The sequence below is a fragment of the Pteronotus mesoamericanus genome, unplaced genomic scaffold (genome assembly GCF_021234165.1).
Source record: "Pteronotus mesoamericanus isolate MK-2021 breed Mesoamerican mustached bat unplaced genomic scaffold, CSHL_Meso_final scaffold_232, whole genome shotgun sequence".
In the NCBI taxonomy this organism is placed as follows: Eukaryota; Metazoa; Chordata; class Mammalia; order Chiroptera; family Mormoopidae; genus Pteronotus; species Pteronotus mesoamericanus.
This window is the reverse complement of record NW_026555311.1, coordinates 12,299,509-12,324,564: the sequence shown is the minus strand read 5'-3', so window position 1 is coordinate 12,324,564 and position 25,056 is coordinate 12,299,509. Positions and strand designations below refer to the sequence as shown.

General features: G+C 34.6%; 1 protein-coding gene and 1 pseudogene across 2 annotated transcripts in view; one reads left to right on the top strand and one right to left on the bottom strand.

Moving 5' to 3' along the window:
- PPP3CA (protein phosphatase 3 catalytic subunit alpha) overlaps nt 1–25,056 on the bottom strand; it is a 302,760-nt gene that overhangs the window by 251,088 nt on the left and 26,616 nt on the right. The gene's annotated exons all lie outside the window — the stretch shown is intronic.
- LOC129085212 (40S ribosomal protein S6-like) overlaps nt 1–25,056 on the top strand; it is an 83,453-nt pseudogene that overhangs the window by 33,468 nt on the left and 24,929 nt on the right.

The window sequence follows — 25,056 nt, the reverse complement described above, 5'->3', positions numbered from 1 at the left end:
TATATTTCCCCACTTTCTAGCATATAATAATAATAATATTCCAATATATGTCTAATAAATTGAAATACAGGTGTTTTGTATTCAAACTTTAAAGACCATAGACGTTATTTCTAGCCCTGGTTAAGTTCCATGGCTTTTTGACAAACCCCTAATTTTCTCTTATCTGTTTTGACAGCTGAAAGCTTATCAGATTGCTCACCCTAAGCTCCATCAGAACAGATACCTCTTCCATGGCATCTATCTCCATGTGACCTCAAAATCAGCCTCTTCTTTGTGGATCAAAATAACTTCCTGATTTGCTCTCATTAACATGAGTTCTCCTAGGGGCCAAGGAGATCGTTATTTTAGAGCATTTCACTTTTGAGTGCTACATACAGGAGCCACTATGCTGTGGCAATGAATTAAGAGAATTTCCAATGCCACAATACTCCTGAATCAATTTAGAAAAAAAATTGAAAAGAATGATGAAGTGGAACTAAGTACAGCTTTTAGTCCTTAAGAAAGAGCAAACAACAATTAACACACACACACACACACACACACACACACACACACACGAGTAGGGAGTGGTGGGGGGAGAGCACAATATGTTCCTGAATGAAACTTTTTGAATTCTTAAACGCTAATGTGATTCAAAGGAGAAAAATGTTTTTCTCATATGGTGAATAATCAATCTAGTTTTATTAAAGTGTTTTTCCATATGATAATCTCATATATCATATCACAAATTTAAATATAGTTTTAATCTTTTCCCAAATCTATGTGGTCATTTAAAGGCTATGATTTATAAGTTTGATAAATCAACTTGCTAGCCATATTACCCAAATCTAATCCACTGTTAAATTAAAAGTCTGGTGCATTACAGGTTTAGTTGGCTATGGGAAGGGGGCCAAGAAACAAAACTCACATTTACAATGTGGCCTATGGGCAAGTACATCCCAAAGCTCAGGGTAAAAAGAGGAGGGAGCAAGGAAACCAGGACCTTGTCTTTTCTCCATTCTAATACCACTAGCATTTTGTGTTCCCCTCCCTTCCTTCACGGCTCCAGTCCCTTTTCCACCTTCCCGTGCTTCCCCTTTTCCATAAGACCTAATGACTGCCCAGAGCCTAACAAGGGATGAATAAGCTCACAAAATCTTCACTCTTCAGACCTGCAAGGGATACCAACCAACCTAGGTATGGCTGTATCCTCCTAAGAAAGGAAGGTGTGCTGGTCACTTTCTCTTTGCAGTACCTGTTCCTACCCCGGTACACACCCTTGTTATTTTTCCAGAGCCAGAGGGTGCTCCTGCTCCCAACCTGCATATCTGCTAGCATGGACTGGCAGAGCAGAGCTGCGTCCAGAGGTCCTTGGCCTTCCCTTCTACCTCCAACCTTGGCATGTATTTAGGTGACCTAGGGCAAGCCACTTTGACTCCTTGAGTCTCAGATAATCCAAAGCAATCGCTAGGTCCCTTGCAGTTCAAATTTTTTATTCCCATTTGTTAATTATTCCTACAGATTTGCTTTTATTGCATTTGCTTATTTGTTGTTTGGTGTTTTGTTTTGTTTTGTTTTTGTCTCTCTTCTGCTCCATGAGGGCTGGAACAGTATCTGTATCCTCAGATGCTAGCAGTGGGGCTGGCAGGCACCTAGGGGCATTCTGTAAATGTAAGGAGAATGAACATACATCCATAGGAAAATGTGTATTTCAACATTTTTAAAACAAAGCCTATTAAATAGGGCTACCTCTTTTGTGGTACCTCAGAGGCAACCAGCTGCTTCAGGGTGAAGCTGAACCTCTCTTTCTCAGCTACTGGCTGCCAGAAACTCACTGAAAGGGACGATGAATGCAATCTTCATACCTTTTGTGAGAGGCGTATGACCAGAGAAGTTGCTGCTGCCGCTCTGGGTGAAGAATGGAAGGGTTATGTGTTTTGAATCAGTGGTGGGAGTGACAAACAAGGTTTTCCCACAAAGCAGGGCGCCTTGATCCATGACAGTGTCTGCCTGCTACCGAGTAAGGGGCATTCCTGTTACAGCCCAAGGAGAACGGGAGAGAAAAAGCACAAATCTGTTCAGGGTTGCACTGTGGATGCCAATCTGTGTTCTCCACTTGGTCATTATAAAAAAAGGGGTAAAAAGATATTCTTGGTCTCACTGATAATAGTGTGCCTCGTCACCTGGAGCCCAAAAGAACTGGCAGAATCCACAAACTTTTCAATCTCTCTAAAGAAGATGACGTCCACCAATATATTATGAGAAAACCCCTCAACAAAAGTAGGAAACCTAGGACCAAAGCATCCGAGATTCAGCATCTTGTTACTCTACATGCCCTGGAACACAAACATTGCCCTATTTCTCTGAAGAAACAATGTACTAAGAAAAGTAAGAGTCCACAGAACATGCTAAACTTCTGGATAAGGGAATGAAGGAAGCTAAAGTGCTGGGAACAGACCGCGATGAGACATAGGCTGTCCTCTCTTACATCTCCTACACCCAAGTCTGAATCCAGTCAAAAATGGAATTTTCTAAGAGTAACAAATAAATAACATCAAAAAAAAAAGGCAGTGGGGAAAGAAGAATGATCTGCTTTTTTAAGTTCGGCAGTCACTAATTAACTATGTTACCTGCTACCTACAGGAGGCAAACATCTTTGAGACACCATGTCACAAGGGGTAGAAGAAAGCAGTGGTTCTCAAAGAGGAAATGGAGGGGATTGAAGTAAGGTCATCAGATCCAGTTATAAAAATGGATATATTAGAGTGGGACTCTAAGCATTCTTTTTTTGAGGAAGGAATCTCCTCAAGTAATTCCAAAGCACTAATGCTCATCAGTACATCACCTCAATTATGAACCACCGAATTACATAACCATTAAGGCCCCTTGCAGCTTTAGCAATATTGAAGTATTGGATACGTACCAAATTTTACCAAATCTCTATCATTTATTCAGGTGTACTTCAGCATTATAACTTTATATCCACATGCCTACTACATGCTATAGTTTTGTGCCCTATATGTAGCTAATTTCAACAATTTATTTCATTAAGGGCTAAATTTTAGTCTTTGATACTACCATTTTGTAAGAGTACATTTCATGAAATTTTAATGATGAAAAAATTAAACACATTATATATGACAAGGGAGAAAGACAATTCCTTTCATCTACTGCAGGGTTTCTCAACCTAGGCACTAGTGACATTTTGGGTTGGACAATCCTTTATTGTTGGGGGCTGTCCTGTGCATTGTAGGATGTTTAGCAGCATCCCTGGTCTTGGCTCACTAGATACCAGTACCTGAACCTGACCCCTATGACAATACAAAATATCCCCAGACATTACCACTGCTCTCACCTACCCCTAACCCCCTGGAACACACTAGGAGAATAACATTAAAGTAATTTAATAATCAAGGGTCTCAGGATACAAAACATCCACTACACGTAAGGTAGGGTTATGATGCCAACAGACAATTACTTAAGGGAAAGGGCTACTTATATTAAAGAATATTCACTCATTTGTTAGTGGTTTAACACGCTTTATGAATAATCAGACAAATTAAATATGAGCACATATATGTTCTAAGACTATTAAGGAATTCTAAATAACATTTCCTGAACATTTCTGGAACTTTCCTTTTGGGAAACTCGACACACTCATTCAGGATCTCATTGTAGATATGATTTAAGACCACATCTAGATAGAATAAAACAAAATGGAACCTTCGGAACTGTTTTGATATGACTGCTGGCTTCAAACTTTTCTCTTTGGGAAAAGTCTAAATTATAGCTTTTTGCAGTCAACACTTATTAAACTAACCAGATAACTAGAAAATCTACAACAAACTTTTTGCCATGTAGCCATAACCTACTGTAATGGTTTGAAGATGTTCCCATCTATTTCCATGAGTCCTCTTAACTGGTTCTAAATACCAGGGGAAAGTGAAAAAAGAAAAATCACCCAAATTCTGCAAGTCTGACACTGGAGAGTAGGATCTTTAGCTTTGATGGACCAAACACAACATCTTATGAACTTTAGATAAATATCTTTGCAATTGTAAGGCCTCAAGACTGGTTTCTTCTTACTGAGTTTTTTTTTGTAACAGATTTGAACATAAGCAAAGTTGTTTTTATTATTATATCTAAAGGAATATTATTGTCTTTTGAACAAAATGTGTCAAAAGGAGAAACACACCAACCATTTAAGCTTAAAAAAGTGATATTATGCATTTTAAAGATATTTTTATGTGGTAGCATAAAAGGAATTTCCAAACTTTGTTAAGAATTACCAACCTTGTTAAAGTGGGTACTTTGTTCATATAAATGTAACTGATTTCAATTAAAGTAAACTTTAAATAATTTAAAATTCTAATTGTGTCTCATTCACAGTAAAAGACAGTTAACCATTACCGATAGATTAATATATTTTTTCTACAATATAGGCATTATATATGTGTAAATTTTAAGTGTATTATTCATCTAGAGTCTAACATAGTCCACATTTCTCCCAGTGCCTACTTTCTTTCATTTTACTATTCTTTAACAGCAATGTAAGAAAGCTAAGGAGGAATAAAAGATGAATGAGCTATATTCATTACATTACAGGTTTTAGTAAACCAGTTCATCATCTTTTTTTGCTTGAAACTGAACTCCTCAAAAATGATCAGGAGGTAATTAGAGTGTGTGTATTCTCTTTTTAAATATGGAATCCTATGTGTCCCTATCATTCCTATAGATTCCGGAGACTATATCATTTTATAATATTTATGGATTTTAGTCCCAGGCTTATTTTCCTGAGGGTTTCTACTAGATTACTCTGCTTCTGTTTCCAAATAACTTTAAAAAAAAAAAAAATAAAAGATAGCTTTTCTAAAGTTTGTTTATTATTGCAGACATATGCAAAAATTTACATTTATGCATAGGTGAGTACCACTGACAAAGTCATATACCTGGAAGTTAAGAGATTTAAAATTACAGCTGAAGTTAGTCAATGACTCATACTGAAATACTGCTAAGTCATTTAATGTGTCCTTAATGGTCTCTTCTGTAATACAAGTCCACAGTTAAGCCACTATGAAAATATTTTAAGTTAAATGAGAATATGTGAAATAACAATATATTTAAAACATCGAGAGCTTCTTTAGAAAAATTTTACTATTTGCACAATTAAACACAGTATCATTCTAGGAACTTTTAAGGTTCATATCAGAGGTGGTACCAAATGAGATCTGTCCAGAAAAAGTCCAGCCATTGTTAATATAACGAGAACGGTCTGCATGACATCGATGTAAGCTGGCAGCCAAGGAGAATGGACTGGAATGCACATGCCTGAAAAACGGTGACTTCACTGTACCAGTCAGTAGGGGAGGTAGACATCAGTGAGTGAGCATGTGTTCAGTGTGGCCATTACATTCAAAATGACTGAGCAAGTAGAACAACAAATCTGGATCAAATTGCGTTAAGCTTGAACATTCCTCCGCAGAAATTATTCGGATGATTCATAAGGTTTTCAGAGACAATGCAATGAGTGCAGCACAAATAAAAGTGTGACATAAATGCTTCAAAGGTGGTCGAGAATCTGTTGAAAGTGACCCGCATTCTGGAAGGGCTGTAACAAGCACAACACCTAAGAATGTTTGCTGCAATCAGTAAGGATCAGTGACTGACAGTGAGAGAACTAAAAGCTGATCTAGGGATTCCAAAAACTACTGTGTCTGAGATTTTGACGCAGGATCTTGGCATGAAATGTGTCATGGTAAAATTCGTTCTGCGACTTCTGCTACCAGAGCAGAAGGAACATCATGCTGCTGAGGACTTGATTCAAACTGCTACCAATGAACAAGATTTGGCCCCCTATGACTTCTGGCTTTTCCCAAAACTGAAATCACCTTTGGACCGGAAGAAATTTGAGGCAGTTGATGAGATTCAGGAAAGTAAGACAGGGCAGCTGATGGCGATTCCAACAAAGGATTTTGCAGAGTGTTTTGAACAGTGGAAGAGATGGTGGGAGAACTGTGTGAGGTCCCAAGGTGCCTACTTTGAAGGGGACTGAGGCATCACTGTCCTATGTACAATGTTTCTGGTGTCTTGTATCTTCTTCAATAAATGTATCTATTTTTTATATTCCATGCTGGATACCTTCTGGACAGACCTTGTAATGTCAAAACAAGAAATACCATACATTGCCGCCTTCCTTGTTTTCTCATATCATATATTCTTTGTAATAAAGTTTGGTTGCCTTCTGTCAATGACACTGGCAAGTAAAAAGTTCCCTGTGCCTTTCTAATTTTCTCTCATCTATTTCTTTTAGAGTGTTAATAGGATTTATTCAAAATAACAAATACTACATATTTTAGCACAGTGCCTAACACATAGTAAGTTCAAAAGTAACTACAAGCTTCCATTTCAAAAGGAAGAACTTAAGGCATGAAACAAACTAATCACCATCGCATTCATTTATCATATCCAAAGTTATTACTACGTGGACATAATGAATTGGCTTTGTAATACAGGTCCACTGCTTAACCAGGATAACATCAGCAGATCGATATAAGGTGATTGAAGTTCACCCGAGGTGTTTTAAAAACCACATAGTTTGACTATAGCAGAGACTGGCCAGTTGCCTCCATTATCAGAAAGGGGAACCCACTGGATGATGAACCCTGGGAAAGGCCAACCATGCTGGCCCCCACCCGCATAACCAACTGGTAGCAGAAAATTCTGAACATAACCCACCATGACAGAAGCTTCTACAGAACTTTTTCCCTGTTTTTTTTTGTGCAGGAATATTGGTATGGGCAAGGAGGATCCCCTTTCCTAAATCTTAGATAAGGAAGGCCTGCTCTATATTGCTTCATTTTTAAGTAAAATCATGAAGGTAGCTTTGTTTGACTGGTTTTTCTTGCCTCATCATAATGTTCCAATTAAAGCTCTTTTCGTTTGAATAGCTCAGCTGTTTTTTACTTTTATCACCAGCACTTCAGGAGTGAAAACACACAGCTGATGCAAAGCAGGAGGACCAGGAATCAGGGAACCAGCTCTCAAAGGAGCTGGCTCTCTGCTCAGACTTAATTGTGTGCAGGAGCAAATCCCTGCTGGGCTTTCTCAGCAGAGACAAGCCAATTCCAGTGAATGACTCCTGAGGTTCCTCTCAGTTCCAAAAATCTAGGACTCTAGCTTTTCCCCTATGGATCTTAGAATCAGCACAAGCCAGTAGATCACAAAGCTCCTATGCCAACATTACAGAAAGGTGATCCCCAAATAGATTCAAGAGTCCCTAAGGTGCAGACCAAAGTCATTCAGCACCAAGTCTCCTAATCCCTTTTAAACTGAACTGATGCAAAGAAACCTTTGTTCAAAATCACCCAATAACTGGCTGTCTTTCCCCACACCTAGCAGGGATCTTTTTTAAAAATTAATTTTACCTAACAGAATTTTTTAGTTTTGTCTTCTATGTCTGTGAAATGCTAGAGGACAGACACTTGTTACCCCACTGTAACAAGCATGTAGTATGCATATATAAGTGATACTGAGCAAATGATTTACCATTTGTTAGAAAAAAGTCCAACTTATTTTCACCAGGTTATAAGCATTAGAGTCTCCTTCCCTTCCCATCAAGAACAGGCATCGTGCACACCCCTGAGGTTACTTTCAAAGGCATTCTTTTAACACTTTCCTTGACTACCTTTGTCTATATTTTACCTATATTTACATATGCTGTCATACTTCGGTATTCGTCGAACCCTATACTCATCGCATTTTGACGAGAAAAAAATGTTTTAGCACTCGGCACTTGCTCAGCACTCGCCACACTTGCTAGAACTTGTATGAGTTATGACACTGCCCCACAAGAGAAAATGCTTCATCACTCACTGCTTGTACCATTCATTCAGTATTCGTTGGTTCTGGCATTTGTCACAAGTTCTGGAACGAATTAACAGTGAGTACTGAGGTACCACTGTATCTGTATGTGGCCAGCTCCATGCTTGGCACTAGGTTTATAAGGTTAATTAAGGTAATGGTATTCGTCCTCCAGGAGCATAGTCTACTAAGGAGCGGGGGGCGGGGGGGGGGGGAAGGAAAGTAAAAAGACAGAACAATGACATGCTGACTGCTGTTTCAGAGAGACATATAATTTGGACCATAAAGACAAATAATCTAAAATATTACCAACTTTATTTAACAGAAACTAAGATTAGTGTACATATGCATTAAATATTTCAAGCTGTCAAGTCAAACTACCCGTATAAATACTTTTGTATCCAGAAGATGTGAATTATGGTAACATTATAAAACACATTTAGCCAGAAAACCCGCTGGGATCAAATACTAACAAAGTCACACAACTTGGCTTAGGTTTTCCTGACACATAAAGGACAAAAATCAGATCAAAAGCATAAACTGTGATCACAATCTACTAAGGAGTAGGCATTAGTGATACCATGGTGAGGAAATATTTTCATTACTTTTTAAGTTAGTTTTTAAAATTACTTTATGACACATAAGATAGTATTTCATGTAGAGGTCTTAAATGTTATTCGAGACTATACTGTCCATCTGCCTCCCCAAAAGTTAAAGAGTATCTGAGTAATTCTGATTTCTCTCCATACAAAGAATACCATTGTTTCTATCGCCGTTCATAGATAATTTGATGGTGTAAAGAAAGGAGAGAATAAGGGGGAAAATAAAAAATTATCTCAATGTTACAAAATAATTTAATATGTAAGATTTTACTTTAAACCACTTCAAAAATCCTTAACAGAAGTCGTCATCATTCATCATAAACAGTATCACTTTAAATACCAACTCAAAAAAACATATTTATGTAAACCCTTACCTATAAATTTATATATACACAAATTTGTTTATAGATTACATCTCACTTATATAACTAAACACAACACAAACACGCGCATGCGTGCACGACAGAAAGCAAGCATTCACACCTCCAAATATCCAAAACTTATTGGAACTGAAACACTCAATTTGATTTAGTATCAAAAACAACATGAGAGTCATTGATTGTTACACATTACCCCCTCCCAACTCAAATATTTCCAATGAAATCAGTGTATAAGTCACCCAATTCTCTTGATCATTTTTCACACAAGTAATGCAACCACCAGGCTCAATTCTAGGAAAAGTAATCCTGTTTAGGTTTTTAAAGGATAGATAACGTATTTTAAGTTACCTTTTACTTTTTTTACATACTTAATGATATGATGCTTACCCAAATAACATGATTAATTTATAAAAAATATTTATATATCTATGTATGTGTGTGTGTGGGTGTGGGTGTGTTTAAATCACATATGGGCTCAAAGAAACCCAGCAAATAATGGTCCAATTAAAATAAATATGCAAATAAGTAAATATTACTTATATATGTTTCCTACAATTCATCCATTTAATATAGCTTATAGAATACCCTAAAGAAATTTCAGTTTGAAAGAAAAAAAGGGAAAAAGGAAAGCAAAGCTTCCAGTTTTTAAAAGGATACTTTTTTTTAGATTAGAATCTACCTGGTAGAGATTACCTTGACTTCTTAATACTACTTGTTCCATGTGTGATAATAAAGAATTATTAAGCAAAATGGTGAAATACTATAGAAAAAGCCCTACATTGAAAATAAAGAGATGTCCCTATTAATTCATTCATGCCAGAAATACTTCCCAGCATGTTCTTAGCCCTGTCATTAACCAGCTATGTAACCATGGAGAAGGGATTCAATGTAGTTTGAGCATCTTTAAAGTGTAGTTGCAGCCTCATCTTCCAAGTTCCTTCTGGCCCTAACACTATGAGAAGATCAGGTTGCAATGACGTATTACTGTAAGCATCTTAGTATTACATAACATCATATAAAGACAAACTTTTTTAAGTTATTAGCATATTACCACAGAGTAATAAATAATTCTTGATCTGTATGACAGCTGATTATAGTAACTAATAAGATAATTAACAGAATGTGCCATCTCTATCATTACCATACATTTTTTATACAGAGCTCCAAGTAACATAAAAGTACTAACCAGTTAATTCTCAATATTATCATGCCCATTTGACAAAAGAAGTTGAGTCTCAGAGCCATGAGGGTAATTCCACCCTTTGTCAGCAAGACAGAGCCCAATGGGACAAATCAAAAGTTCCTGGCCCTGTCTCAGCCACTGCCTTTTAGGAGTAAGGCAGTAAGAGCCTCCTGATTCTCTCTAAGGCAGAATTATAAGCTAGTGCAGGAATCAAGTGGAAAAGTTTAGGGCCAAATTTATGGCTCACTTAAAAATTGGGAGTGCCCATTAAACTTAGTTTGAGTGTTATTCAAAGCTACATCCTACTTCAAATTCTACCTCTTTGTTAAGAAACCCTGGAGGGATGTTTCATAATCAAGAAGGGCTTCATTCTCCCGTGATATGCCAAAGTGAGAAGGAAGCTTCATGGCAGAATCTATAGTTTTGTATACTGGCCTCTAAATGCAGTAACAATTCGTTCATAAGATGTGTAATCTGACTTGTTTCAAAATAACGTGTTTTCTGAAAGTAAAATGGTCAAAATTTCTGTATAAAAGTTTATTGGTACTACTAAAATTACAAATGTAATAGATACTCATATTTCTTTTACCTGTACCTCTCCAAAGACCTAATATTAACCTACTCTAAGGGAAATAAACATATTTTGAGTATGTGTACACAAATGTACAAATGTTTACATTTTATAGAATAGTTTTTATTACCAAATATATATATATTTGATCATATATATAATATATATATTATATATTATACATATATATAATATGTATATATTATATAATACATATATATAATACATGATCATATATTTAGATATACATAAATATCTGCAATTTCCTTTGTTTACTTAAAAATATCACGTATACTTTTCCAAGCATATATCTACTATTTTTAATAAAACTGTATGATATTCCATACTTTAAATGCACCATATTTGGTTCAAAACATTGTCACTGATTTTTTAATGGATAAAATACATTTTTTAACAATTAAGTTCTATTAACAACAGATAGGTCATGAACAATAGACATCCTTGTACTCTATCCTTATGTATTGTTATTTTCCATAGGATGGGTTCCAAGGAGGACAGGACCACTGAGATGTACAGTTTAGGTGTAAAAAATTCAGAGTTATCATCAGAATATGAAAATGTCAATTACCCTATATCCTTATTAACATTAGACATTGTTAAGTTCTTGTAAGTTAACCAGTCTGAAGAGATAAAAATGACACATCATTTTCACTTGTGATATCCTGACCCTCAAGAGCTTGAGCACATTTATAAATCTTCACTGGCCATATCTTCATTTTACCTACTCTTCATGTTCTTTCTAAATTGTTTTGTTTTTCTTTTTATCAGTGTATTGAAGCCCTTTACACAATATGTTCATTTGCCATATTTTTGCAACTGCTCTTCTGCCTTTGATTATGATGTCATTTGCAAATGAGAATGTTTTACTTTTTATGTAAACAAACCTGCAATTTTTGCATTATGAATCCAAGTTTCTTAGCAAGCTTACCAAGGCCACCATCATCAGCATATTTTACTAATATTGTTTTCTCTTAATATTTTTTACTTAAGTTGTTCTTTAGTTTTATTTTGTTGTTAATATATTTGGAATCTGTCTTTATGATGTCAAATAAGGTAAAAGCTAAACCAATAAGTGTTTTAATAATCCATGCTTTCTCTAATTAAAATATAATTTTACCATTTAATTAATTTCACTATGTACTAGAACCTGTTTCCGGACTTTGCTTATTGGCATCCATTTCTGTGCCAAAACTGCTCTGTAATTTATGTTCTAATTCTTGGTATAAGGACAACGTTCTCTTGAAGTTTCATTTCTATAGATGAAAAAGCTTTCACTTATGATTTTAAAAATTAAGGCAATAAAAATCTAAATGCAGAATGTTGTGTAGGATGTTCAACTTTCTCATCTAGATAAGGAAGTCACTAATCAATCTTCTAAATTCCTCATGTAAGATTTTAAACAGTATTATATTTAAAAATAAAATATATATTTCCATAACCTAATAGGTTTTAACATAAAAACTCACAACTTTTACAAGTTCTAAACTCTATACCCATTTATTTAATTTGCCAACACAAGTAATTAAAGAATATGAAAGAAAAATTTATCTTTGACCTTACATTTTTTAAATAGGAAAACAAATTCAAAAATCTCTAATAAACGTTCCTTATTTTTATATGCTACAATTTATATGAGGCTGTCTAACTTTAAATAGGCCTATTGGTCTGGCCCAATTTAAGAAAAACATTGAGGCCATTGAAAATTAACTGAAATGTCAGCCCACTTTAGAAGAAAGCTATTAGTAAAACAAGGGTGAAGTTACAAGCACTTGTGAAAAGCACAATAAATAAACAATGAGCCCCATTCAAAGATACTGGGGAGACATTCAGGCTTTGCAGAGTTAGAACAAGAGAGAGCAGAACCAGTTCCACATGGGCAAGAGTTTGTTTATTTTATTTTGCTTATCTGAAATCAGAGCAAATGATCCTAGCAGCTTGGTATGGCTTAAAAAGGTTCCTCAGCATATAAGCAAGAAAAACTGCCTGGCTTTCAAGCAGCTTGACTGCTTTGCAATGGCTTTTGCTCCTGTGAACCTTAAAGCTCCCATTTAAAATTGAACTATTTGAGAATACAAAAGGTATTATTATTCTTTATTCATCCTCTACCATTTTTAGTCACATTTTTAGGAGGTAGTCAGAGGATAAAGAATACTTTCTAAATTAAGGTTTACAGAAAAAGTATGTTTCACCCCTCAGAAAAAATGTAAAATGAATTTATATGGCAACTTTTAATCATAATTCAAGTTTTCTAGATAATCAACAAATACTGAAAACTGGAATAATAATGATTGTTTCCATGATTTAATTTAAGGCCACACTAACTGAGGAGAAACCCTGGAATATGCTTCTTTTTGAGTACAAGTATGAAGGAAAAATGGTAACAATCATCCTTTTTTCATATAAAAGGTAACTGTATTCTTTTGATACCATAAAGTAAAATTCAAAAACTCCTATTCAAGTACAATTTCAGAATAAAATAATTTGTCATAATTTTCCTACTTCAAAAGAGGCAAACAGAAGGTTATTAAAGGTTTGGAGGGGGTTAGAAAAAAATCAATGATGATAAAGTTTTTAACTTTTACACATATCTTCTTCTGGCATCTAACAGTATAAAAATATTTTAAGAACATACACTTAACTGTCATTAAGTACATCTATCTTAACAACCATATAGTTTTCTAAGTGCTTTTCAGGGTTGACAAAAATGATCATATAGTCCAGTCAATCTTAAAAGATGGAAATATATGTATCTCCAGAACCTGAGAACTTTATTACCAATTAAACTAGTTAGTTCCAAAGCTTTACACAATGTTTTGAGAGCACAGGATTTACTGGAAAGGTAAATTTAAGCAACAGATTTTTTTTTCCAAGAATACAGTTTTTTCCAAGGAAAAAGTTTTAACTCTGCCTCCCAAAACAGAGAATGAAAGAGAATGTGCTTTACTTTCATAAGGCGATGAGGCTGTCCACAACAAATACAAGAGGTAAAATTACAAATTCCTTAATGCAGGAAAATTAGCTCTTGGTGGTAACCTTGAAACACCTATTGTTTGGTTAGCTCACCCTGGAAGAGGTTTCTAAATCGGTTGGCTGTCATTAATCTAATTGCATATTGGGCTAGCTAATTAGAGAGGGCACTTTTCTGTTTAAAATAACACTGCTTCAGGTGTGGCTTGAATTAGCAGCCAACTTTCACCCCACACCTCAACTCACTCCAGAATCAGCGCTCTGTCTGAAACACCTACCACTCCACTGTTGGAATGTGGCCTGCCTCCTCCACCTGACCACGGAGGTTCCCTCTCTGGAAAGCCGCAAATTGCAGTGCTAAATTTCAGCCACCAGAATAAGGCATTTGGAGGTAAAGCCAAAATAAGGATGAAAGAAAAATTTCCACTAAGAAACCAACAGTAATAACTGATATATGAGCTACATAAAAAGTAAACAAATATGGGCTGTATACCCACTACCATCCTCACTTCTCAGAATAAAGAGAACACAAAAAGACTTGAATTCTGTCTGACCCGAAAGAAAAAATGTTCGGCAAAAGCAAATCAGAAAGTAAACAAGCTGAGCTACAGACTTTTCTCCTTGCTCTAAGTTCTACTGTAATTCTGAAGTTGATATACCAATCCAACTCTCTTATTTCATACAGATAGCTTATTTTGTCAAAGTGTACTCTCATTTCTTTTTTGTTTCCTATTGTCATCTCCTTCAATTTGAGATGTGAGAACTATGGCACAGATAAGCAAGACAAAACCGATAACTGCAAGGTCTCAGAGCTGGACCAGGAATGTAAGTCGAGGATAGCGTTCTTTCCCTCCTGGTTGACCTCTGCTCCACAAGCATTTGTTGACGGTCTCAGTGACCATGCACCTCTTCGCTCTCTCTGAAGTACTGGCATTGTCAGTAGGATAGTTCTACCAAACTACCACATAATTTTTCCCAGCAAAACTTTACATTACACTTAGATACTGCTGTACCTTCAAAGAATCTGAAATGAAATTAAAAGAAATCACCCCTCTAATTTCATTTTAAATCAAAGAAAACCAGATTGTTGGCATATTGTATTTATATAAATGGCCCTGCAATACACAGAAAACAAGACCATCTGAAGGTAGAGTTCTGCCTTGTAAACGTTCACTCCAATCAATGTGATTATAGTCTTTGCTTTTCCCAGTCTCAGGGAATTTGAACACAGAATATGTTGAAATGAGGATGAATAATTCCCATATTTTCACTGTTTCTGGGCTTTTACCTCTGCAAAACAATTCTGAGAATGTAGTTTGGCAGCACAAACCAAGGAAACCAGATAGGTCACCATGGTTAGCTGCCTTATTGACTGAAAATGAACCTTCTTTAAGTCCAACGTAAATGCCTGCAGACAGACAGACAAACTCTCTAAAAAAAGTTTTCTCCTAACAAATGACTTACCTCAATTATGTGACACATGGTGACTATCTTGATTATAAAATGTAGTTATAACTGGCAGTGTTACAAAAGTTAAAACACGGTCAACTTTTTTGGTTGGAATTTTCTCTTACATTCCTAAATCTACCCGATGTGCCTTGGGGCCAACTCTTGGACACTAGGTGCCTGGTATGTGTAGCCTTCTTTAGCAAAACTATGCTCACTGTTTTTTCACAGACCAAAGTACCAATGAGGTTATAACTGAAGTAGTCACTGGATTTTTAAAGGATAAACTTCTCTTCTTTGAAAGTCTCATTTATACTCCAATTCTATGGTAAGTTCATTTTCATTAAAGGACACAAACTACCACCTCAAAGTATGAATCTTTACTATGAATCTATTGAATCTGTTATCCAAAAATAATTAATGGTAAAGCACAATGATAACTGAGCAATCAAGGGAGAATTTCGTAATCACATCGTATACATTCTTTGGCCTTTTCATTATTGGGTGTGTCTCAAACAACTTAACAGTACATCTTGTAATGACTCATGTGTACATGATACATGGACTCCTTTTTGTGCTCTTAAAGACTCATACACCTAAAATATGGCCCGGAATGTGAAATTAAAAGTAATTTCTCAAGAATTTAATGTATTTTTCACATTCAAAACTGGTCATGCTATGTAAATGTAATTGTAAAGACTTGTTTTCTTCCAAGATGACTATAACTGAGCCAAAGTAATCCTAGATTTTCTTTTTATTTTAAAGATTTTATTTATTTATATTTAGAGACAGGGGAAAGGAGGGAGAAAGAGGAGAGAAACATCAACATGTGGTTGCTTCTCAAGTGCCCCCTTACTGGGGGCCCTGGCCCATAACCCAGGCATGTGCCCTGACTGGGAACTGAATGGCGACCATTTGGTTTGCAGGCCGGCACTCAATCCACTGAGCCATACTAGCCAGGGCTAATTCTGGATTTTAAAACTCTTAGGGAGCAACTGCTCTAAATAAACCTAATGTTTTATCATTGCACAATATATATGGTGCACTCAAGCTACAGTTTTGTTATCATGATATCTGTCATATAGAATGTTCACAAAATCCCCTTGAACATAGTATTTCAAGATTTTTAATAAAAAAACTTATTACTCAAAAATTATTCTATTTTCACAAAAACTTCATTGTTCGTTTAAAGCATACTTTCTGAAATGTGAAATTTTATAAACACAATGAGATTAAAATGTTTACACTAGTGAGAGGAAGTTATTTCCCAGAAGAAGGAATCGAGGGTTTTATACAAAAAACTCTCCCAGCCCCAACCCCAACCCCAACTTCTGCCATTCCCCGTCTTCACTTTGAGAGCAAGGCTTCTGTCATCTATCATTTATAAAAGCTACAAGGGCAGAAAGGCAAAAAAATACACTACACCTCAGGTGTTATCTTGGTACTTCCCATGGCTTCCAGTTGTAAGGCACTTTATTCCTGTGGATATTATGAAATGACTGTCCCATATATAATAGAATATAAGAAACATGACCCTTTTGAAGGCCAGACTCTGAATTAGTTATATTGTGATGTTGGATTCATATAAATGCTTGAAACCCGAAAGGCAGAATGTGTGTGTGTGTGTGTGTGTGTGTGTTGGTGGGGCAGGAGAAGAGGGCAAACACTTCACAGTCTCATAAACTTCATGATGTTCTAAAGTTCATGGAAAACTTTCTTAATATGGCAAAGTGGAACATTAATTACAAAAAAATCAATGTGACTCCACCTGAGAATTTAATAATGCATCTAAAGAAAAAATATATATCTTCATGTAGGGCCCTGAGAATCCAATTAAACATTTTTTTAAAAGCAATCCAGATGTGCCTGAGCAAGAAGAACAAGATTTTATTCTGTTAATGGATTCTCTTCATAGTCTAGATAAGAATGATTAGCAGTCAGAATAAACCAAAAGAGACCTTGTTCTCTAATATGTAAAACAATTAAATGTTTCTACAGAATATTCTTACACTGCTGTAATAAAACTATTTCAAAACATATGCAACATATTTTTGAAACTGACAGCATGTATTTTTCAGTTTATCCTAATGATTCACCAGACCCTCACACTTTAATTATGTATTCCATGTCCTATATGATAAGATCAATATATAAACTTGATTTTCTAAGTACAATTATAAAAACCAAATAAACTATCAAGTTACCTAACATCTATTTAAGTTTAACTTAAGTGTCATTTGCACCTTCTTCAACTATAGTATTACCAACAATTGTATTTGTACAAATAAAAAGAAAAGCTTTCCATGATTAACTTCCTGATTTTCTACATGCTGGTTTGTTTTCACTGCCAAGGTTTTTAATATCTCTCATAATTAATACAATGGATAAAAATAGGTCAAACTTAAATGATTATTGAGCTCTACTGATCAACTTGGCTCACAGGAATTATTAATATAATCACACAAGCCCTCAAAATTTTTCAAAAAGAGTGACAGCTGTCCTGCAGGACTAATAAAAAAAGGAAACTATATAAGCTCCATTTTGAAAGAAATGATTTATATTTGGTTTTGTAAATTAATACTATTTACTTCCAACAAATAAAAAAATTTACCTGGGAACAGTTCATAAAATCCATGCCAAAATTCAGTACAATAAAAGCATATATAAACATTTTTAATCTAAAGACCTTGTTCAAATTAAATAAAATTATACATTTACTTGGCAAAATACGACTTATATTAATGTATTTGAGACAGAACAGCAGATTATTTGAAATTCATCATCCTAAAGATATGAGTAGAAATTGTAATTAATACAAATGGAATAGTAAAAAATACTAAAATCTTGTTTTAAGCAAAGAATAAAACCAAAAAAAAAGCTTCATAAAGACATATAAAAATCAAGAATTAGTCAATTCTCACTTATGTTAAATAAGTTATAGCAATGAAATAGATAATCATTTCAAAATTTCTCATTTCCAGAGAACCCAAGTATAGCTAAAATTCTAAAAGATTAATGTATGTTTTTTAAAAATTATGAAAAGAGCACCATGTATTCAATTTTGTTGTTCTATTATATTCCTGCCACTTTTCTCTTTTCTGTCCTAGGAGGAAGAGAATTAATATTTGTTGAGTACCTAATGTGTACTGTGCCCTGTTCTTTACATGTTATTTCATTTAATCTTTATAACCTGCCCTACCGGTTTGCGTTACTCCTATTTATCTGATGAGGAATTTGAAAATTGTAAAATCAGATAAGTTAACCTGCAGTCATGCAACCATTTATATGGTCTTCTGGTCCCCAACCTGCACTCCATTTCTATAAGGCAGTATTAAACACTGGGGTCCTATCTCCCAGAATGATGCTGTATCTAAGCCGACCAATTTATTCTCTTTTATATTTATCTCCTCCCACAAAAGGTAGTTATGGAGCTATGCAAAAAAATCCATTCATAAGTTATCTAGACTCAATCCTTGACCATCTGTTACTATATATTACTATATACCATTTAATTATTAAAATAATAGTCGACATTTAATGAATGCTTAGTCCTTATCAAGCACTGTTCTAGGTGGCTTACACAAATACCTCATTTAATCTATTAAGTAGTTAAATAAAACAAGTAGAAGTCAATGAGAAAAGTATAAAAAGATTACAGGCACTTTTGATTTAAAGGACACTCTGGAACTATACACATGATCAAGGAAATAAACATCTATTTTGCATATTTTTGTGATGCAAATATTGCAAATGTAGAACATGGATCTTTACAATAAATTCAATTTCACTGAAAGTATAAAATTAAATTATGTGATAGGCATAAGAAAGGCTAGAATTTATCAAATATAATTTTATAAATAAAATGCTAATAGAAAAACTTACCTTGGAGAAGAGATTTTACCTAAAAGGAAAAAAAGCAAATCTCTGAAATAAAATATCTAGAATCCTATTTTTACATTCATTGCAAACTAACATTCATGAATTACGTTAGTTGTTAGATTGGATAAATGACCATTCACTTAAAGTACCGAGATTTTGTATAAAATAAAAAAGTTAAAATAGTTCCTTCTTTAATAAAATGTTTGGAAAAAGTAAGGTGCATAATTTTTATTTAAAAATTTGAATTTTTAATAATTTTAAAAAACAAAATGTGTAGATTCACACAATAGAGACAACCAACCAACAAAGAACAAAATGTATAAAAGACAATCAAAATGTAACACAATTAAGCTTAAGTTCTTTCTATACAGGACAACACCCTAGGCACGTTAAAAAGTAGTGGCAGGGACAAGCAGTATCCAAGACACATCAAATTCTGGTTGTAGAAAACAAGCAGAATATATAAAAAGCACTTTAAAAATGTAAACCAAAATGTAAGACAAATTATTGAAAGGAGCATTCCAATACATTTTCAAAAGGTTTTCTTCTTTCCTTCTCTTCTTCCTATCTAATCAAATCCTTCACCTTAGAGCTCCCATACTCTTGCATTTTCCTGACGCTCCACCACTCTTTATTCCAAAATATCCTTTGAGTCAGAATGCACTTTTTCTATAATAAACATCTCTCTTTTTTTAATACCAAGAAATTCTGAGTTATTAGAGACTCTAATATGTGGAATTAACCTCTGGGACATATCAATGAAGTTCTGACTTAAGGTAAAATGCAGAGTTATCTTCTTGTCTAAGATGTATTACACTTTAAAAGGGTCATTTTCTGAAAGTTCAAACTAATGTTCCTATTTATATAGCTGACATCTGCAAATATGGCAAACATGGTGATTTTTATACAGCTCCTCTTAATTTTTGCTTTAGTTGTTTTGAGTTGCAGGAAAAGACCCAGCCCTAACTTTCCTAACCAGCCTCTTCGGCAGTATGTGTGCAGATCAGCACTCCATGCTGGTAGAACCTTACATCTGAAATGTTTTCAAAGTTCAAGGCAATTCAAACTGCACAGCTGTCTACTCAGGAGCCCCATTAAACAAACTAAAAATTCCTAGAGGAAGGCATGATTTATTATAAGCAAATGGCTTACGCTGGCTTTTTCAGTAACGCAATTTTAAATGAAAATAAATTATTTAAGATACATCTCGTTTGGATTTTTAAAACTCTATTAAACTTAACTTGTAGATGGTTGTGAATATAAGAATTGGAATGATTAAATGCACTCCTAGTTGACTGAAGAACAAATGAAAAATGAGGAACTGATCCCAAAAGCTCTTCTATTCTAAGGAGTGCTTCACTTGAGGGACAAACACTAGGAGGCTACAGTATTACTGCGAAACAGGAAACACTGGTCAGAAGCTGTCAAGTAATTGTGAGAGAAAATTAGAATGCGTTTGCAATTTTAAGTGCATTTAATGCCTCACAATTTCATCACCTACCCTACATTTAAAACTGGGACAAAATCCAGAAACGGAAGGGAATTAGATATTTGCAAAAATATGTTGGCACTACACTATCCAACACTTGTACTGGCAACATTACTGTAGACACTTCAACATATGTTGATTTTAAAAAATAAGTTTTGGCTTTAGACTTCTAATTTATCACATTTTAATTAAGGAGATATTACCAGCTAAATTATCAAAATATTTAATTTTCAAAATGGTAATTCTTAGGTTGTGTCTCTGTTGTGAAAACTACATGGCAATAAAGTACCCCTCTTAACCATTTATCATTTTCAATAACTTAATAAAAATATCTAACTCAATATATTTTTAAGAGAATAAACGTAATCCCTGAGAGGCTTTCTACATTTTTCATTTGAACCACAAATAGCAGATTGGAAGCAAAATACAAAAATTCCTCAAATCTGCTACTTCATGTTATCTTAATGGCCTCCTTCCTTCATTAGAAGTCATTGCTTATTCTCATCTTTTACAAAAACTGCTCCGCAGGACAATATATTTTATTTGTAATTTTTCAAAACATCATTAAAAACAACTAGCTCTTGATTTGATTGACTTTTTCATTTAAGCATCACAGTCCTACTTAGTGAAAGATATCATCAAGTAGCTGTTCTCTCTATACAAAGCCCTGAAACTTGCTTTAAAACATAAATACTAGGTCCTAAAAAAACCAATTTTTATTCTACATGGTACTGAATTCTTGAAACACCTTTTTGTCTGTAACCTTCAATGACAAAGCTACAAGTTTCCTTTGGTTTTTGTTTTGTTTTGTTTTTTTGCCTGCCAACAGACTTAACATGTCCCATTTTCTGGCCTCTTTATTTCCTCAGTGCCGTTACAGGAATATGCCATTCAACATGACCTCATATCTCTTAATATAAAGGAAAAACAGGAAAGGAAGTAACAAATGTAAATTGTGAGCCCACGATGTGGTACACTTTGAGCCAAATATTTATTCAACAGTAACTTTTAGAAGACACTACCACCATAGCTTTACAAAAGATGAAACTGAGACTCAGTGTGGTTAAATAACTACCCCAAAATCACATAACCAATAAAATTTGAGGTTAAGTTCATGTTCTTCCCTCTATATACACTTTGTTGCTTCTGAATATTCACTGATAATTATACGTGGGATTCGAAGTTTCTCATTCAGGACACAGAAATATGCCCATAAGAATGAAGTGAAATATCCAGCCCTGTCCTGTGTGGCTCAATTGGTTGGAGTGTGGTCCCCTAACTGAAAGGTTGGGAGTTCGATTCCTGGTCAGGGCATATACCTTGGTTGCAGGTTCGATCCCTGGTTCGAGCGCATGTATGAGGCAACTGGTCAATGCTTCTCTCTCACATCAATGCTTCTCTCCCTCCCTCTTCTCTCCCTTCCTCTCTATCTGAAAGGAATGAAAAAAATGCCCTTGGGTGCGAGAGAGAGAGATATATATATGTGTGTGTGTGTGTGTATATATATGTATGTATATATCTCCAAAAATGATCCTATTTACTGGCTTTTCTGTATGGGAAAGGAATTTTACCTGCTAGAATTAAATTCAGCTGGATCTGACAATCCCAAAATAATAATGATTTATGTAAGATAGAAGTACAATTCTCTTTCACAAAAAATAGATCAAGGTGGTTAATCCAGACTTAGAATGGCAATCCCACAGTCATCAAGGACCCAAACGCCTTTAGGGGGCTACTTTATATTCTCTAGAGTGTGATTCTTATCTGTCATCCAAAATGGCTGACAAAGCTCCAGCCTTCACATCTGTGTTCCAGGAAGCAAGATGAAGGAATTAGAAAAAGAAGCATGCTGCTCCTCCTTTATTAGGATTATTTCTCAAAGTAACACTCAATACTGCAATTCTTCCTACAACATAGAACATAGTTGCACACACTCATCTGGCATAAAGGAGACCAGGAAGCTGGGAAATGTAGGTTTTCTGACTGGGCAGCAAGATGCTAAAACCAGAACTTTTACTATTTCTGAAATGGAAGGTAAGAGGCTGGTTACCTGGAGGCAACTAGATGAACCTGTCATAGATATTTGCATAAAGTCTCCAATTTATTCTTCATATTATCAAGTAAATCAGAGATGACTGAGACAGACACATGTCATAGTATTTCCTAGGTAGAATATATAATCCCATTGGATTCATCTCATTATAGACAATAAATGAATATACAAGGTTTTACTTTTTTGGAAAACTTTTGTTTTTTTTTACTTTTACCATTTTGGAAATTTTATTTTCACCATTTCCATCATAATGGGTCTATCAGACAAAAATCAAGCAGGATTTATTTTATCAATGGTAATCTTTTTCCAGGGTTAGAATACAATGCATTGCATTGGATGATAAATTCTACCAATGGGGGTACTACTGATTTTAAACCGCCATTTATCTTCTAAAACTCTTCTAATATTCAGAGGACAGAAACAAAATAGAGAATAGAGAACAGAGGTCATAAACCAAATAGAGAACACAGGAGAAAACGCAAATGTTGATAAGAAATCAAATCTGAAAGGTGCTTCAACAGTTAATCTAGATCCAAGTATTTACGCAGATTTATAACTATTCTCAAATACGTTATATTTGCATTATTACTTGAAAACATTTATCAGGAAATGTGCGCATCTGTAACTTTTTTGGTCCCTGCTGTCACCTACAAGCCAGTCTCTTCTCGTAGAAGTTGGACTTTAATAATTAAGCATTTGAGGAAAAACACAAACATAACTTCGAAAGCACAAACCAAATAAAGCTGATGTTTACAAAAGTTTTGGAGGGAAGATAGAGGGAGTCATTTCACATTCAACAACGTAAGTATGCTTGAAATTCTCTTTAAATATCTTTTCCTTAATTTCCGCTCCTCGTGGCTTTTACCCTACCCTTCTCTCCCCTCTCCCTCATAAACCTTCCCAACTTCCCACGGTCACTGTAGAATTTGTCTGACTGCAGTCAGCTGGACAAAGTCACCCAAATAGTCCTCAGCAAAATAAAACCTGGTCATGAGTTATCTCTTGACCACAGTCTCGGGGCTCGTCATCAACACTCCCAACACATAAATACACACACACACACTCCTTCCATTTCTCCAATGGTAAAGTGATGTAATTTCTACTAACCAGATCCATAGTCAAGACCGTAAATTTTTTCCTTCAATTTCATGTATTTGTGAAAATTTATCAGACACATGAATTTCCTTATCTACCCCAAAACCTCAATGCTAAACGTTCCCTCTCTCTACCAACTCTCTTTATATGGTTCCATGTTGTGTTTTAGTATATTTTTGTCATCTTTTAGACTTAGATAGATTTCCAAGGATCATGATTAAAACAGGAGGCTCAAAATTAAACAAAGAAATAATGTCATAGCTAAATACATATGATATAATGAGTATTACTTGTCATATACAATAATATTTGGATACTGACAATATTTTTTGTCCACTTTTGAAAAATCGCAGGACATTTTTTAATAAACTGGAGTTTTGTCGAGTCAGGTTTACCTGATGATTAACTTGATACCAGACTCAGCAGCCATATACAGCCTTTTGAGAGGCATATCAGTAGGTGAACAATGGGCCCTGCCTTGGGCAAAAATCTCATTGTCACCACTTACAAACTGCGTGACCTTAGAAGTATTCCCTCTGTGACTCAGTTTCTTCATCTGGAAAATGGGAATAATAACAATACCTACCTCTTAAAGTTGTTCTATTAAGTATATTACTACTTGGAAAACAGGTTTAATAGTACTCCATACAAAGAGCCACTGAACAAGTGTTATCTATTATTATTTCTCACTTTCTAAAAAAAACCAGTTAATGTAATAAATAACATATCAAAACAATTTGGGAATATAAATTGCCCACTAACAATGATAGCATACATGCATGATCTAGAACATTGGGTTTGTATTTTTAAGAAATGAATTCAGAAAAATTTAAACGATTGAACGGTATAAAAAAAGTTCAGCTACTGAAAAAAAACCTACTTGTTTATTAAAGACGGGGCTCAGAAAACCCTAACACCAATTAATTACTCAGTTTGAATAAGTTTATAGCATAGTTCATAAAAGGAACTTCAATATTAAATCTTTTTAAAAGTCGAAATTCTTTTCCCATGAGAGAAAACAGAAATATTTTTCTTCCTTTAATAATGAAATATTTTTTAAAGAGATCATGGAAGTGGTCAGTAAACAGGCTTCAACTGATAACGTGCTTAGGTTTAGGACAAACTGATAAAAGGTAGGCATCATACTTACCTAACCAATATTAAAATAAACCATTAATCTAGGAACACTATTAAAATTAGGCTAATTAAAATATTTTTGTATTGTGTATGTACATAGCACTGTAATACGTGCTCTGCTTGTATATTCAGTAAATAGTACTAGGATAAAGATACACAACAGATACCAAGAACAGAAATACAACAGATGTCTTCTAACAACAGAGTACTTAAAGTATTCATTTATAGCTAAAAATGAAAAAAGTCAAGATTTAATAGGTTTCTTAGTATCTAAAACTTATACTTAGTCTCAACAATGCTTAGAGTTTTCAATGTGAATGTAAAATACACTACCAATTCAAAAGCATCCTGATAGTCCAAAGTTCTGTCCAGTGACTTGCACCTAACTTTGCTC